Raw genomic sequence first — 18,699 nt, 5'->3', positions numbered from 1 at the left:
AAAGGTACATAATTTCTTTTTTAAATTAATGGGTAATAAACGGTGTATTCACATTAAAAAAAACCTTGCTTGTTAAAGCTATTATCATATTCCGTTTTATCGTATAACATTTTAACATAAAAGATATTTCCTGCGGTAATGATTAATTTAAACCCAAAATGATTAATATAGATTACATTTTAAACTGTGTTTGAATACTTAATTATCAACAGTGAAAATTATATTATTATCATTGGGTTGGAAACTATGATAAAATGTTCAAAACGTTTGTGACGTACACAAAACAGCTTTAAAAAATATGAAGAAAAACCATAGCAAATCCCAATATTGTCCATGTGACTGTAGCAACTAATAGGATGATTGCGTATCGCGTTTTGTCTGGATGCCATGGTGAAGGAGTCCGAGGACATATAGCCGGGCATTTTTTATCCTTAGAAGTGGCCTTTTCTGGATCAATAGCTGGAGGGCGTTTCATCTCCATCGAAGTAGTACAACATTTTCCGCTGAACCCTTTATTATCCATCTTCAATGGTTATGAACGTTTTTAACTGGAAAAATCGACATTATTTTTACAATAACATAATTGGAGTACATAGAGCTGAAGAGATCATAATAATAAAATATTGATTTCGAGATTATTGTTTTTAATAATTAAAAAATTAATATATTTCAATGCAGTTATTTAATGAATCCAATGATAAATATCACGTTGTTTAAAAAATTCAGTCTGACATTACATTTATTCAAATGATGGGTCATTAACTTTTAGTTTAAAATTTTTCTCTTTATTTAATGTATTTCATCAAAACTCATTAGGTAAATGTTCAATGGTATGAATTAATTAATGCATTTTAAAAGACTATATTTTTAAAGGCATTGGTTTACTTATAACTATGTGTTTTTTACTGGTGTAATCGAAGGGATTAAGAATTATAAAAATTTTAAATCAACATCTAAATATTCAGAAAAAAAATATTTACAATGGAATGTTACATTATTTTTAGGTAGGAGGAAAATATATTTAATCCTTTCCAGAGGCGTTGTTTAAGGGGTATTTTTCAAAACCCAACTGAAGCCAAAAACATAACTAAACATATACCGTGAACCATACCAACGTCGCAATTAGACATTTTTATATTTTAGAAGAATATATTTTTTTAATTCAAAAACTACTTGCGATTCAAGAAACACTAATAATTTTAAAGGAGGAATAAAAATAAGACAATTTTTTACTATGTTCTTCAATCGAAATGTTCAAACCCTCTCCCTAAAATTGTTTGAAAATACACGGCTGGTCCTCTCGAGTTTATTTTAGACTCGGAGATATTACACAACTACAAATTGATTTAAAACAAAGTTTTCCTGTAAAAGATATTTTGAAATCTTTATTTATTGGGTACTATAAATTAAAATCAAATTAATTTAAAAAAATGTATTAATTACTTTATTTTTTAAATAATACTTAATCGTGAAGGAATACTTGCAGTTAGTTTATAACAGGTTAATACAATTAACTGTTATATTTGAGTGCATTAGCATTAAAACCATCAGCTTTACTTAACGCGTTTATTATGAAAATAATCACCATAGTTAACTTCTTGCACTTGTTGGACTATTAAATATTCAATGACGGTAAATTTAACCGAAGTACGATTGTTAATTGTCGAGGAATACTATGATTATTATTACGTTAGGTTATTATTTATCGAATACTCTGTACATTTTAACAACAAACAATTAATAAAACATATATAGTAATTAATTTCCTTACAAAATATGCGTAAAGTTAACTTATGAAACGTTGATAATTTTTTTTATCGAAATGTCCAAGTGAAAGTGTTCGTTCGGCTGTTATGATTGTACGCGGAAGGCCAATCGTCACAGCTGTTTACAAAATACTTATTATATCATTCAGGTATTTTATTGGTTAGTATTTGGTAAGTACTATTTACCGACAATTCATTTGAATTTGGACAAATGCAACCGCTAACAAATGTTGTAACATGTTAAAAACAATACGCGAATCGATCGCATATCTACTAAAAATAGTGAACAAATGTTGTACTTACAATTTCTCACGTCGAGTCTATTCAACAACACCGTCGTACGCGCACCGGCAACGAATAACGTGTGTACTCATAATGTGAACGGTTGAAAGCCACCGGAACTCAACTGAAACCGCATCGTCCAAACGATTACACAATGCCATTACTGCCCATCACTTTATTCTCTACCACACAACGACAACTAACCGCGTACTTGAACAGCGCTAAGATGCCCATGACTAGTGCTATCGTCGTGAGACTATAAATATCGTAAATACTGTACCGACATTTTTGTCACCAAAATTTAATATTAAATTAATGATGTACTAACTTTATATTAAAAAAAAAAAAACCACATTACTTGTTACATTATTTGTGTCGTTTTTATCTCTTTATTTTTCTTCGATAAATGCATCGGTACATTTTTAAAAATCTGATCAAATTTTAAATGTTGCTAAATTTTTATTTTACTTAAAATTGTTTGCAAGAATAAAAGTATTTCAGTATATGTTGATGATGTTTATAACTGTATTTTTTTTTTTTTTTTTAAGAGTAACTTTTAACTTTGTTAAAATTTTAGGAAATTGAAAGATGTTATACTGATCATTTATTTATTTAACCTCGACTTTCTTTTACAAACGTATACATAACAAATGCCTGGCGAGTGTTAAATAGCAAAAAAAAAAAACGTAGGAGCATTGTGATTCCAATAATATTTTGAACGTATTAACAACAAAAAATAAATAATCAATTAAGATTATTTAACCAATTTATTCATTGAATAATTCCGGAGAAATGGAGTCGACTGCTGTAAGTTGTAGGGGACCATTTTTCCTTAGACCCCCACACTTAAGTATTTCATGGTGATAATTTTTAGGTTAACGATATAAGTTTTCTTGGATGAACTATACAACAAAAGTTAAAGGTAAACTATGTCAGGGATATCTAAAATATCTTAATAATATTTAATTTAATTATTAATGCGCATTATTTTTCGGACTTTCAATAAGTAGTCATTTTTTTCGAAATAGTAATATTTATAAAAAAATAAACAATATTTTTAATCTTATCTTTCAAGTCAAAGTATCAAACTTCACCAGTTTATCATCTAATAATTCTTGTTAATTTGTTTATCATGCTACTCCTTGGCCGTAATATAATGTTTATCGATAATTAATAAATATCTATCATTTTGTACCGATTAATCGCTTTTATTGAACCAAGATTAACTTAATTATTAAACTAAAGTAGGTGGAAGTTGTATTAAGAATTATAAACCTTTAAAGCGAGTAATATGTTTACTATAACTTTGACATCTGTAAATATCAAATAAAACATAATAAGTAAATAAATTAACTATAATATTATAATTACTCATTTTATGGTATCAACATGATTGATTATAGTATTTATTTATATATTTATAAATAGATTTTTTTCATTTTATAAATCTAAAAGTAAAAAGTCGAAATATTTCGGTTTTTCAAAATTTTTTATTATATTTAGTAATTTAGTTGATCTATATCAATATTTTTTAAAGATTTGTAAGGTTAAAAACTGTAGAAAGTATTATGATATCGTTTATTCGAATATATATTAAAAAAAATTCAATATTGATGAACAAATTTACTAGGTATAAGAAAAATTGTCAAAACCGAAATTATTTTAGCCCTTTTAAAATACCAATTTGAAAAAATTTACTTTTCTAGCTTCAATGTTACCATGATGTGTTTTTTTTTTTTTATGTCTTGCCACTTTTTCTCAGCTCTCACTGGGCCGATTTCTTTCAACAATACGTCAAAAGATCACAAATTGTATCTAGTTGAAGAAATTACCCTTAAAAATTGAAAAATGTTCCCTCGTTCCCCGCAAATGGGGGAAATATCCAAAATATTACAAATTTAAAAATTAGTAAATTTTGCATTTTTTTCCTTAAAACTTCCATAACTTTTTCAAAAATAAACAAATCAACATAATATTTTTTTATATTGAAACCTTAGGTAATTTACTTTCGTTTGATATCATTTTTTTTGAAAATCTAACACTTATTCTGATCACAAAGGGGATTTAAAATAGCAACTTTTTTACAAAAACTAACTTTTTCAACTTAATTTTTGAAAATGATCCGGAAATACTACGTCCTTTAAACATATATCAAATTAAATCTTATTTTATGTACTATAAAATGAAAAAAAAAATTTGTCCCGACAATCTATTTTCTATGTGCAAATGGCTACCGTATTTAAAAATATGCTATTTTTCTATTAAAATTCTAGGTTTTGTATTTTATTTTATTTAAAAGTATTTTATTAGGAGAATACATGGTGAAAATAGCTACCGTATTAAAAAATATGCTATTATTGTGTTAAAATTCTTGGTTTTGTATTTTATTTTATCATAAGAGGATTACACTGATTTTCATAAATATTATATCAATCTAAATGACGGGGTCGTGGCATAGTTGGGTCCAGTATAGATGATATCTGACAGTGATTAAAATCACTATCATAAAAAACGATTCGATGCAAATCTGTAGATAGTGTTTAATTTAAAAAAAAAAATTTGTCAAAAAAGTAGGTCAAATGAGAGCTGAGAAAATAAATGATAGCTACAAAAAAAAAAACCACATAGTAAAATAATATTAATATGAATTTTTTCTCACGAGAGGAGACTACAGTAATGGAATCCTTGATATCTATTGAAGTTATTGAATCTAAATGAGATAAAAATCAAATTAGTTAAACATTTTTTTTTAACTCAAAAAGAATTAAAAAAAATTCAGTGCCACAGTCGTGAAAGACCCAAGTTTTACCGTCTCAAAAACCGTACGTCTCATTCGTCACTTAAAAAAAATGGAAATTTAGCTAGTTCAAATTTATAAAGTTATTTTTCTCGACTTCAAAGAAACAAAATTAATTTTGCTAAAAAACAAAGTTAATTTTCAAGTAACTATCGCAAACAAATTATACATGATGGCAAGATCAATCTTAAAATTTCCCTTGTAAAAACTTGTTTTTTTTTTCAAAAAAAAATTTAAATTGTGTTAAAATATGATTTAGTGTTTCTATGGTGTTAATAGAGATTTATTTTGGCGAACTAATAAATTGTAAAAATATTTGTAGTAATGGTAAGTAAAATAAAATGCATTTTACAAAAAAAACTCATGTTACATACTTGTAACGATATTTGAATTTATGAACTTTCAAAAAGTAAAATTATGCCACATAAAAATCATATTATTTAGTGCTCAATTTTTCCTATTTTATAATTGAACAAATATGAATACTCGGAAAATTTGAATAATTATAATATGTCAAAATCTAATTGTCATAAATTGTAAACATAGACTCAAAATACAGTGAAATAACTATGCTGGGCAAACATTTATTTAGCAATTGCGTGTAATAATAACAACCAATGATAATTTTTCAAAAAGTTAACAGTGTTTTAAAAATGCTTACGATGAGAAAAATATTGATTTTTTCTAAAATAATTGATAGAATTATAATTGGAGTACACAAAAGTAATTATACAATTGTTGCTTTTATAAATTTAATGATCTATATTTATTCGATGAATTATAATCATAAATGTTTTATTTCAAAAAAATAGTTCAGACAAAGTAAATAGTATAAGGTAAATAGTTACAATTTGACCTAAAAACTGTTATTTAAACTAAAACCGTTACGAAATTATCAATTAATGAAATTGATTGAAAAATAGCCTTAGAAATTCTTAGTTAATAATTATATAATATTTATTAATATTTAATTCTATAAACATATAAATTAACAGATCTTGAGGTCTATTTTGTAATTTTATGTACTAATGTATTTAGTGTACTAAAACATGTTGTTTTAGTGCAACTCTTAGTAAGAAACTAAAATACCGTTCGTTTGAATGCTGATATGCTAAAAAATATTTATAAGTGTACAAAAATTTTAGATGAACTTTTTAAAGTCGGTATCTACTATACTAATCATAATTTTAGTATACTTCTTACTGTTATAATTATTTTTTTATGAAACCGTATAATTTTTGGTGTATTTATAACGCTTGTAAATCAATTTATTAATACGAAAATGGAACATCTTAATGGGTAATATATTTAAATTATAAATGATTTAGAAGTTACTGAAAAAGGTCAAGACAATGACCACACAACAATGAGATAAAATATGACAGAAGATCTGTTCATTGGTATGTCACAAAACCAATTAAAATATATAAAGATACATATATTTTCTAGTTAAATTAATAAAATGCTATTTTCTGTAGTTTTGTTTCTAAGATAATTTGTACAAAAATTTAGACTAACAAAAGATCTTGTACAAAGTTTAATTAATGAACTGCCTGCATAAGGGCCTAAAGTATTTTATAGTAAAATATTTGTCAATAATTAGTCCAAGCTAAAATATAGACCCCCAGAAACGAGACACCTCTTATATGTAATACATTAAAGCCAACATATTTGTATCTAAAAAAGGATTTTTGATAGAAGACTTATAATTTTGCGATTATTTTATGTATTTTTATGAAATTTATACATAGAACATCATAAATTACTTCACAAATTATTACTCGTTTTTGGTTTATTCATTTATATGTCTATGAAAAATAGCTCATCAAGTTATCACATAACCATCACTCAGAGACCTGTGAAGTTCTTAAACTCATCTCTGAAACGACCCTGGGATGCTTGAAGCAGAATTTAGAAAAGTTAATACATGCAAAAAATTGCTTTTTCGTATATGTCACTAAGTACGTATTTATTTGAGGATCAATACTTCCATGTGTAATTACTTAAAATTTATTTTTATTTTAAAGTCGTATTAACTTTTTTGCACCTTCACATTGTATATTTACAAATATTTCTAAGGTGTAAAGTTACATAGGATTGTGATATATTATTTTCTGAGTCTATTAAAAAGCACATATCTACATTTAAAAACTTTAAACTATCTACATTTGATCAGTATTATTTTGGTCGTTTGCCAATTATCAGTGTCTATAAACAATTTACATAGTCAGTTGTATAAATGTGTAATTGATATATAAAGTCGGTTTAGGATTTTGCTATTAGCAACAGGATACTATAGTGAAATTAATTAATTAATTTGGTAAACTTGGTAAACCTATTTTTGAATTTTAACAAATAAAAGCAGAAAAATATGACATCTTAATTTCATCCACAACTTTAGTATGTCAGACACCAATCAAATAATTATTCGAATAGAATAAATAATTTTAAAATTCAAGATGCATTTATTCAGCATGAAAATAAATTGACAATTGCATTTAATCATCGGTTCACTATTAGGTTATTAAGCTTTTATTTATAATACATAATTTTTTTTAATAATTTAAAGTAATTTTATGTGTCAAAATATGAATAAATAAAATGATTATTTTTTCATCCAAATCAGTATGAACTGTGCACCATATTATACTTTATTTCTAAAATAATACAAGCTCTTTGAGTTTTCATTTTTTTCATACAAAATGTCCAACCATAAAAATGAGTCGCCGTTTAGAGAATAAATTCAAACATCACATTGATTTTAGCATCACTGTTATGCACACAGGTTATAATTATCGTTATAGTCACTTCAAGAAAGCAAAATTTTAGTAGAATTAGTTTTTTATGTAAATAATAGCTATGCAAAAAGACTATCTTGTAAATTACATTAAATCGAATTTGCCTTTGTTGGTAGATTGCTTAAATGTCTATTATGTTGCCAGGTTTCTGTTTTACTGGCGTAACTCGCTGTGTAAAATCATTTTAGATTTTTACGCTCTCATTATTTTAGCAAAAAATAAATAAATTAATAAGAATTTAATTGAATTCTTCCCATTAATTGTTAAGCTATACAATAAGACGCAAGTAGCATTGTCGAGTTCCACAAATTGAACATTTATTACTTTAGCAAAGCTGATATTCGTGTCTGTTGATTTAAAAAATATTTTGAAATATTGTATTATACAAGTATTTTATTTTGAATATCTACTAAAAATTGAAATAATTTGCCTCGTTCCCCGTAAATGGGGGAACCTCCAAAAAATTACAAATTTAAAAATCGCTAATTTTCGAAAGTTTCGAAATTTTTTTTACTAAAAACTAACATAACTTTTTCAAAAACGAACATATAAATATAATTTTGTTTTTATAGATGCTTGATATTTTGACCTATCATTTGGTATATTTTTTTTATAAATTTAACCCTTTACCTGCCCACAGGGGGGATTGAAAATGACAACTTTTTAAAGTTTTCCGGAAAGACTGACTCTTTTACATATATCTTAAATTAAAGCTAATGTTATGTACTTTATTATGAAAAAAAAAATTTGATCTCTGGACTTGCCTTCGTGGTGAAAATGGCTACCAAATGCTATTATTGTGTGAAAATTCTCGATTTTATTTTTTACATTTTTAACTTTATAATGCTACAACTTATTGAAAAGTGTATGGATCAACACAATTTTTTTATGAGAAATAATATTTTTTAATAATTCCTCTTTCATTCGACATACTTTATCTTGATCAGGATATTAATAAGGAACTAGCAGATCATGTAGCTTTTGGAATAAAACATCAATTTTTTTAAAATTAAACACTATCTAAAGATTTGTATCGAAGTGTTTATTTTTGATAGTGATTTTAATCACTGTCAGATATCATTATACTTGATTCTACTATGCCACGTCACCACTGTGCTGCGATCCCCATGTGCTGGGTTTTTTATAAAAGGAATTTTTGCTAATAATGAGAAAATCATATTTTGGTTGATATGCTCTTATCATCCTAAACCTTTGACATTCAAAATTTATTCTTAAGTTATTCCTAAGGGATAATGAATAAAGTAGAATAGCAGAGCCAAATATTAAAACTTAGTAAAAAACGTAGGGTTTTGTTAAATCAATTTTTTTTAATAATCATAAAAAATTTCATTTCAATTTATTTCATTTTAGTTTCAGACTACCAATAAATACGTGACAGAATGCATATACTTCAAAATAGCGTTTCATTATGAGAATAAAGGTAAACAATTTTAACAGTTTGAAAATATTAATCGCTTATTAACTGAAAATATTTAAAGTCATTATTTTTTTTAACAATGAGTAAGTAAAATATCACAGAACTTATATAAATGTTCTTTTTTAAATAGTTTAATGCATCGTCTCTTCATGATTATAAAATAACTGTTTAACTTAATTGTATATTTAAAAAATTCATGTAATTCTAAAACAAATTAAAATGTATTTATATGTTAAAGGTTCGATCACTGAATCTTTTTTTTAGTTTCCTACTAGGTGGTGTATTAAAAATAATTAATTTAAATTATATTATTATTTTAAATACCTAAATACTAGTTATAGGACAATGCTCAATTTATATACAATGACATAGGCAAAATATGCAGTTGCTAGCGGATTTTTAAATTTTTTATGTATTTATCATTTTGTGTATAATTTTCATGTGTAACCTCAGCCATCAGTTTATTTAAAGAGTTATACAATTTTATTAATAATATGCTACTTAGAATAATCTAGAACAAGGAATTTATTTCCTACTCTTGAAAATACTATTGTATTATAGTATTCTCACTAGATATAGACCTTGAATTATTTATATAAAAACAAGTAGTTGTTGCAAATTAAAATTAAAATTCTACATTTTATAAAAACTCTTATTTTGTTTATTAAAAACTGAAATTATCTTGTTATTAAACAGAACCCTTTAATGTTGGCGTTATATAACTTTTTTCGAGATTATAATTATACTTTTCATCGTGTATACATTATAATATACTTATATATAGTATAAGTTGACCTAATGAGTTATTTTTGAAATTTAATCTTCTTGGAAGTATTGAAACCAAAGAGGACTCTTATATATTGTACAATTTAATAAAAAGTGATCTTAATTTTTTTTTTTTTCAAAAATCCTACACAGACTGTAACCTATAAAATCTTGAGGATTATAATAAATGATAAGTATTTGTGTGATAAATATTTAGTTAAACAAATTATATGTAGTATATATAATTACATATATAAACAAATATATATAATATATAGATAAATGTAAACACTTCTTACGTTTATAAGTGTTAACTTGGAAAATTATTAAAATTACACTTAATTAATATTAAACCTTAAAATTGCTAAGATAAATTATGATACCTTCTAATCTAAATTAAAATAATGATACTAATAAGGAAGTTAAAATTTTATTACTTTTGACTGTGTTATTTATTTAATTGTTGTTCTTTATAAAAACTTGTTTATTTAAATAGTTATAAAATTAAGATATTATTTATTTATTTGTTTATATATGATATTCTAATATAAATTGATATTAAAAACTATAAATAACTCTGTTTATCATATTAATAATAGTGTATAAAAAAAAACTCACTTTATACATTTAAGATTTATATTGTTTTAAAGAAGATATAAAAAAAACTTTTTTAAAATAATCTGAAGTCTAATGTTTATAGAAATTATTTTTAAAAATGTCAGAACACCATTTTTTTTGTAATACAAAAAAAATTCATATCATTTTATACCGAAAAGACTTTACAATAAAATATATTATATTTTTCATAAATATTCTAAGATTTTTAAGAATCTAATAAACTTTAACAACTGTTTTTAAAGTGCTATAACTCTTTAGTGCGAATGTGATATGCAAAACGTACTATATTTCTGTTGTTAATAGAGAGAAATCATTATTTATATTTTTTTTAAGATTGAAAAATATGTATTTATATAAATTTATCCAGTCTATCCAAACTAAAAAAAAATAATTATTATTATGATAATAATAATAATAATAATAATAATAAGTAAAAAGATTTCAACTATTTACACATCATTATGACATTTTGTTTTAATTAAGAAAATGATCAGGTATTAAAAAAAACATCAAATGGTACTAATAATTTTTTTCAAATTGAACATTACAGTTAAATACAAACACATTTTTAAGAATCACAATTTTTTTTAAATATTTCATACAAAAATTATTAAACTTGATTCATTGATTAAGTGATATTATTGTACTTTATTAATATTTAATATAAAATGATGATAAAATTGATGTGCATCAAAATTAATATAATAGAATAATGTAATTAAGGTGTCACTTCTTTTTTAGAGAAATCATCTATTTAAATAAATTGTACATGCACAATAAACTTCATAAATATTTATTAATTTTGCTAATGAGGCGTGTGTTATGTATAATTTTAATTATCATATTCCATGTAATGACGTAGATTTTCTAATTAAAGGTACATTAAAATACGTCTATTGATTTTGAATTGGTTCATTAACTTACGAATATTATAGAAAATCGACCATAAAAATTATTGTATTTTTGTTTTATTTTTTTATTTATGACGAATTAAAAAACAAAATTAATAAAATTATGTTTTCTTGGTGACTATTTAATCATTTATTAAGTATAACATTGAACTTCAGTACTTATACTTATTGTATCTATTGTTTTAATAATCAGTTTTACATCCTTCTATTTCCAGAACTTAACATGTTATATAGAGGGCGGTGGCAATCTATTACACATTAGGAGGAATTGGGTATCGTGGATAGTTTGTACCAAAGACCTGACTCCAACAATGAGAAAATCAAAAAAAAAATCTCGTTGGCAACCTGTGGATCGAACACGGGACGTCGTGTGCCAAAACATACATTTCTACACACTAGACACCTTTTAATGACCTATTGTATAGATTGCAAAATAAAAAATTGTTTTTTTTTATAAATAAAACTAAACTTTTCAAAATAAATATTAAAAAAAATTTTTATTTTTATTATAGCGCTTTAAAGATAACATGAGCTAAAAATGCGAAAAAATTATTAGAAGACATCAGTTTGAGTTCAATAATAAAAGGCAATGATGTAAAATGTATTGTAAGCACATAATTTCAAACAAATTAAATGGTAAAATAGTCATTGATGTAAACGACAACGATATAATACAACTAGATCATTTTTTACTTATTTTGTGTACAATGTAATAGGTTAAGTGTTTCGATGAATTATTTGAAATTTATTTTAAAGCAAAGTGTTACAAAATGAAGAATGTGAACATTACATCAGTTGATCAATGAAAACAGTTTGGCAATGACGTTGATTATAAATTCTCTGTGGTTTGTAAATAATGTGTACGGCCATAGTCTCAATCTATCAAAATTACAAAATCAAGTATCACTGAACTCACGCCCTTTAAAAAGTTTAACACATACAACTAGTATTGTGGAATTTCGTTTAGGTCTAAATATTATTAAAAATTTGACGGAAAATTTTTTAAGCGAATATCAAAAATTGTCTATGGACGAAACAAAACGAACAAAAAGTTTAAGGGTAATGAAAAACATAGTAAGCGCAGTGTACGATGCTTAAATGTTTCAACAAAATAGATAGATTTTTTAGGCTGGCAAATAAGTGATGAAAAAAAATCTTTAAAAGTATTTGAAAAACTAATGTTTGAATATAACAAAAATCATTTGCCATAAATGTGAAACAACATATTCTACGTAGCAAGTGTAAAATTATTTTTCATCCATTTAATATATCCATTAAATCAAATTGTAAATCAAAGTTAAATCAAAGTTAAAGTTAAATCAAAGTGTAATTTTATATAATACTAATAAGATTACCTAGTTTACTATTATACGGTTAATTTCTATTGTCAGTTAAATGTTCAATAGAAATTGTCTGATATTTGAACATTATTTTATGTGGTCATGTCACATGACTCGTCTGAAATGAAAAGAATGAATTCCATTATTTTGGTGTTTGGAATTCGTAAATAATAATCAACATGATTTATTTTTTATCCATATATTTAATCGAATAGTCTTACATTATGTCAGTCATTATATATTTTACAAGTCTAGGCTGCTAATTATATAGATTTAGTTTTACTATGGTTTTGCTGAATACATATACGCAGTGTTAGATATTACACCGGTCACTGTTATTTGTCTCTATTCATAAATACCCTTGAAAATTAAACTGACCTTGATTATTAATATTTCAAATATTTTAAAGTAGTAATTTTAAATTTAACAGTTATATTTTATCAATCAGTCCTGTTTTTTTAAATTCCAAAAAATAGCACTTGTTTTTTTTTTTTGTCAAAAACGAGTTTTCAAACAATTTGATAATAAGGTTCAAAGAAGTGAATACTACTATTACTATTATATAATGGCGTGTATATGGTTTGAAAATTATAATATATAACCGGACGTTCCGCTTTCGTTATAAAAATGTTACTTGTCCATTTAGGTAAACAATATAAACTTGGGATTAGAAGTTAAATCCATCAGACCATTTAACGATGTTTCCCCTATAATGTTCCAATTGTTGATCGTACGACAACTAGCAATAAATCAATAAATGCTTCAATCAAACATGATATTATTAGACGTGACCAAATGAAACACACGAAATACACGAGAATTCAATCCCAGTGAAAGTGATCACGTGCTTGTGGTTTTCGCTTTAATTCCTATGGCGAATTCAATAAGTGTCTTTCGCTCTATGCGGAAGATCCATTCCTTCACGGTGTGGTACATACACTGTTGATTATGAATATTGTTTATGTTTAATTTATCTACGTGTACAAACGTTCGTCATGATCTTATCCGATCAGTGGTGCTGTATAAACACCACTGTCGCTTTCGTGAATTACATGAAGATAAAAAAATACACGGGTAAAAAAATAATGGCGCCGCTGAATACTAAATATTTCCCTAGATAACATGCATCATCTGTAAATAAAGAATATACTTTCATCTATCGATCCTTCGGTGAAGTCGTTACATCACAATATTATTTCGTATCACTTTTACAGTGCCTATGGTTACTAATACGATTGCAGTGTCCAGAATACCTTCCGCGCATAAATATTCTACGGTTTACACAATTAAAACTATATTAACATCACATGTTGATCAACCAGTTGATCACTTTGCCTGTAACGTTTTCAGTTATTTCACCTGACTTTTTTACCGCGAAATTCATATTGCGTTGGTATTTATTTAAAAATAAACAACGGATATATCACCTTTTATTATTATTGACCAAATAATTATTTCTTCAGCAAAATAATTTCACTCTAATGTCTTGTTGCTAATAGCAATATCCTAGACCGACTTTATGTGTCAAATACACATGACAATACAACTGACTATGTAAATTGTTTATAGACACTGTTAATTGGCAAACGACCAAAATGAATCGTTCACTAATGTTCTAGATAATCATTATTCAAATAACTTGCTTACTAGTAATGATTGTGTTCAATTATGTAAATTACTATACAAATTAAATGTCTCGATCTCCTTCCTTTTCCACAGACTAATATTTAACATAATAAAATACAACACATCTCGCGTGATATCATTTTTTTAAAAGTATTTGCATTTACTTATCAAGTATATAACTGTCTTAAATTTAAACGATAATTGAAGGTTTCTATTGGTTTGCTAGGTGTTTACGTTTAGGCAATACCAAACACTTGTGTGGTGTTAATACTATCAGTGGCATGTTTTACGGCTGCAATAAAATTATTATCACGACTTTTCATTGACCGCAATACAATAATTAAGAATTTCAACAAATAGTGATTGAAATCATATTTCAACCACTAAACTGTTTTGTTGTCAGAAAATATTAAAGATTATTTTTTACTTTTAAAAACAAAAAGATCATTAAATTGATCCAAGTATAATTAGACAACTTGAATTGACTTGTCTCAGAATTCGAAAAATCCATATTTTGAGCAAATAAACGTGTAAAAAAATATTCTGGATTCTCGTTATTAAAATTGAGGTTAAATTTTATAACACATTTTTAATTAACATTTTATTTTTTGCTGCATTTGATGTACATACAGACCAATCACTGTATTTTAGTCGTGTTATTTTATACTGATGACCTTGTCTTTAGCCAGCGGCATTGGATGAATTCGTCGCGCGCGCAAGCCCCAGCAGGTCTTTAATGATGATTATTTGCTTTGTAATTAATCATAACCGAAAAATAGGCAGAGAATCCTCTATATATTATACAGTGTCGATAAATATATATATTTTTTTAAATTTAAAATTTAATAAATTAAATATGAGCTGTAGCAGTTTGGTTGAATCACATTGGAAGAGAGGCTATTGTTGAGATGATCTATTCTTTTCAATTCACCGTTAAGTTAACAATTGAATAAAGTCTTGGCAAATAACTAGTTACACAATTATTTTTACACGACAAGGTCTAATATGATTTAATTTTATTTAGTTTTTTGACAAACTCATAAAAACAGAACCTTTATTTTCCTATAAATCACGTTGCGGACATTAATCGTATTATTTAGCGATTGTTCTTCAATATAAAATGTTTAATCTATACATATAACATAAATTATAGACAGAGTATTAATTAATACCTAGTCTAAGGCTATCATAAAAAGTTTAGCGTTTATTACTACATAATAATCACGCTACTCGACGACCGTGATCCTTCTAGTCAAATAAAATACATGTGAAAATGTATTCTAATTCTAGCTGAAAATTATAAATAATTAAATACATCAGTAAATTTTACCATAGTTTAGTGCTCCCCTACCTCTGTGTACCCGTTTTACCGGATCGACTGGTCAAACATACTAAAAAATTCCAGTTCTTCATACCTGGAAGTGCAAATACGTACAACGACGTAATATCTTAGCCTTGTATAATAAAATGTAGCTTGGTGAAATTATCACATATTTTTTATCTATTTAAATCCAAGATATGTTATGTGATTTAATGATGATGAAGGCGATCAACTATCACCGCAGAAAATCAAATAATTTATAAGAAGTGAACTTTGATTAGCTAAATCGGCCAAGAAAGTGTTGGTCCCAGAGAATTTTATTTCAAGAGAAATGATAATAGATGTTTGTTTCGTTTAATGATTCCGCCACGCCTCATAATTGTTCTTCAAATAGTTTTGTTTTAGTTATGTATAATATAATAATAATGTGGAAACATATGATTTAATATGTATAAAAAAGTGTCCATAATATTATAACAGAAAAAAGACGATTATTAAATTGAAACAAACCTAGAAGACCTATTAATATCCGATAAATTGGTGGCTGTTAATCAGTATAATATAATAACATAATGAATTAAAAATGTCATAATAATTGCAGTAATATATAACTCTCATTGCTTAAGTACATACAACTGACACTTTCCTTAATATAATTTCAATCAATAAGTAAATTACTGAATTGTAGATTGAGAGTTAATTATTATTTCTCTACGCATTTATTTCTGCTTTATTAAGAGATTTGACTTGAGAAACCTTTATTATAAAACCTANTGCTAAATCGGCCAAGAAAGTGTTGGTCCTAGAGAATTTTATTTCAAGAGAAATGATAATAGATGTTTGTTTCATTTAATGACTGCGCCACGCCTCATAATTGTTCTTTAAATAGTTTTGTTTTAGTTATGTATAATATAATAATAATGTGGAAATATATGATTTAATATGTATAAAAAAATGTCCATAATATTATAACAGAAAAGAGACGATTATTAAATTGAAACAAACCTAGAAGACCTATTAATATCCGATAAATTGGTGACTGTTAATCAGTATAATATAATAACATAATGAATTAAAAATTTCATAATAATTGCAGTAATATTTAACTCTCATTGCTTAAGTACATACAACTGACACTTTCCTTAATATAATTTCAATCAATTAAATACTTTATAATTTAAATCAAGTAAATTACTGAATTGTAGATTGAGAGTTAATTATTATTTCTCTACGCATTTATTTCTGCTTTATTAAGAGATTTGACTTGAGAAACCTTTATTATAAAACCTACTGAACCGCACATTGTTTTAAGAAATTTTTAATCTCTAACAATCCATAGCATGAAATTAAATAGTCATGAAACCTCTCTCTGTTCCATATTAACTACAAATTTTGAATATTTTGGTGTAATTTGAATTACAACTGGGTTAAAAATCTTCAATTACTACTAACTATGGAATATAAAAATTAATTCAGAGAAGAAAGACTTGGATTCTACTTCAAAAATTTTTGCAGCATACAAATTTATTGTTAACAGTGATTTTATGTTGTTGTATATTAATTTAAACGATAATTACCCGTATAATTGTCAAATACATGATTTACAATGGTTATTTTGAATAATAATTATACAAAAATTTCTTTCTCAATTAAATGTTATTAAATAAGCTTTCACAGTTCAGGTGTTCACTTATAAATAATGGTGATTATGTTTTACATAAGGCGTCAAGTCGTTTTTGTCACATTTTTTCAGATTTTTAGTTTTTAGGTGACGTATGCAAGATTTTACACAAATTTTTATTAACTATTCTAGTAAATAAAAAAAAAATGGCTAACAAATCATAAAAATAATTAAACAAACCAGAAATTTATTGTTAATGATGGTTAAGCAGTTTTTTTTTTTTAACAGAATTACATTGTGTCTCTATCTTAGACGTTGGGCTTGGAAAACATTTGTTTTTACCAACTCATGACCCTGATTTGTTGAATTACATATAGGAAATATACAGTCAATACATTATTCAACTTGTCAATGAAGATGATGATGATGATAAAAAAATAATAATAACGATAAAATGATTTGTCCAGGGCTTAAGTGTTTTTTCTTTGCTTAGATGATATGCGGAAAATATTAAACAAGTTACGTCTCTGGATTGTTTCCATTGCGACTNATTTATTGTTAATGATGGTTAAGCAGTTTTTTTTTTTAACAGAATTACATTGTGTCTCTATCTTAGACGTTGGGCTTGGAAAACATTTGTTTTTACCAACTCATGACCCTGATTTGTTGAATTACATATAGGAAATATACAGTCAATACATTATTCAACTTGTCAATGAAGATGATGATGATGATAAAAAAATAATAATAACGATAAAATGATTTGTCCAGGGCTTAAGTGTTTTTTCTTTGCTTAGATGATATGCGGAAAATATTAAACAAGTTACGTCTCTGGATTGTTTCCATTGCGACTGACAAAACGCAATTAAATAATTATAAAGACTGACCAAACTTGACTGTAATTTTTAAATAATATATTATGGTAATGCATTTTAGGCACGTAATAATAATAAAATTATTCTGTTGTTTTTTTTATGACTTGATGTTTTCTCGGCTAGTTCATCAAAACAATAAACTTTTAAGGAATTGACTTTTGATCATGTTTTATGTATATTTAATCCTTGAATGCGTACTTATTGGGAAACTAAGTACGTATTTACGCATGTTTATTAGTAATAGAGAAAGTTCTTCAAGTTGGATATTATTGCAAAACACAATTAAAGCAGACCACAAAATTCAAGATAAATAACAATGAATTTTATAACCAAATATGTATATTTAGTTATAACGATGAGTAATTATGCTTAAATATATATAAATTTAGTTTTATTAGAAAAATTTTGCAGTCTACTACATATTTTCATTCTTAAGAACTTCTATCTGGAGTATTCAATTTCAATATTATCACTAATATGACGATGAAGTAAACATTTTAATTTTGCTGAATTTTAGTATTGTAGCGATTCATTTTATTTT

At 25.5% G+C, this 18,699-nt stretch overlaps 1 long non-coding RNA gene across 1 annotated transcript; it reads left to right on the top strand.

Annotated features, from left to right (window-relative positions):
* The first annotated feature begins 8,825 nt into the window (after nucleotides 1–8,825).
* LOC126899225 (uncharacterized) lies at nucleotides 8,826–11,893 on the top strand. Its single transcript, XR_007702523.1, has 3 exons — nucleotides 8,826–8,945; nucleotides 9,015–9,084; nucleotides 11,591–11,893. It is a non-coding gene; the product is annotated as an uncharacterized LOC126899225 (long non-coding RNA).
* Nucleotides 11,894–18,699: the final 6,806 nt, after the last annotated feature.

This window comes from Daktulosphaira vitifoliae, unplaced genomic scaffold, assembly GCF_025091365.1.
Source record: "Daktulosphaira vitifoliae isolate Bord-2020 unplaced genomic scaffold, ASM2509136v1 Scaffold_2, whole genome shotgun sequence".
NCBI classification, from domain to species: domain Eukaryota; kingdom Metazoa; phylum Arthropoda; class Insecta; order Hemiptera; family Phylloxeridae; genus Daktulosphaira; species Daktulosphaira vitifoliae.
Note: the sequence above shows the minus strand (reverse complement) of the source record. Positions and strands in the feature narration are given on the sequence as shown.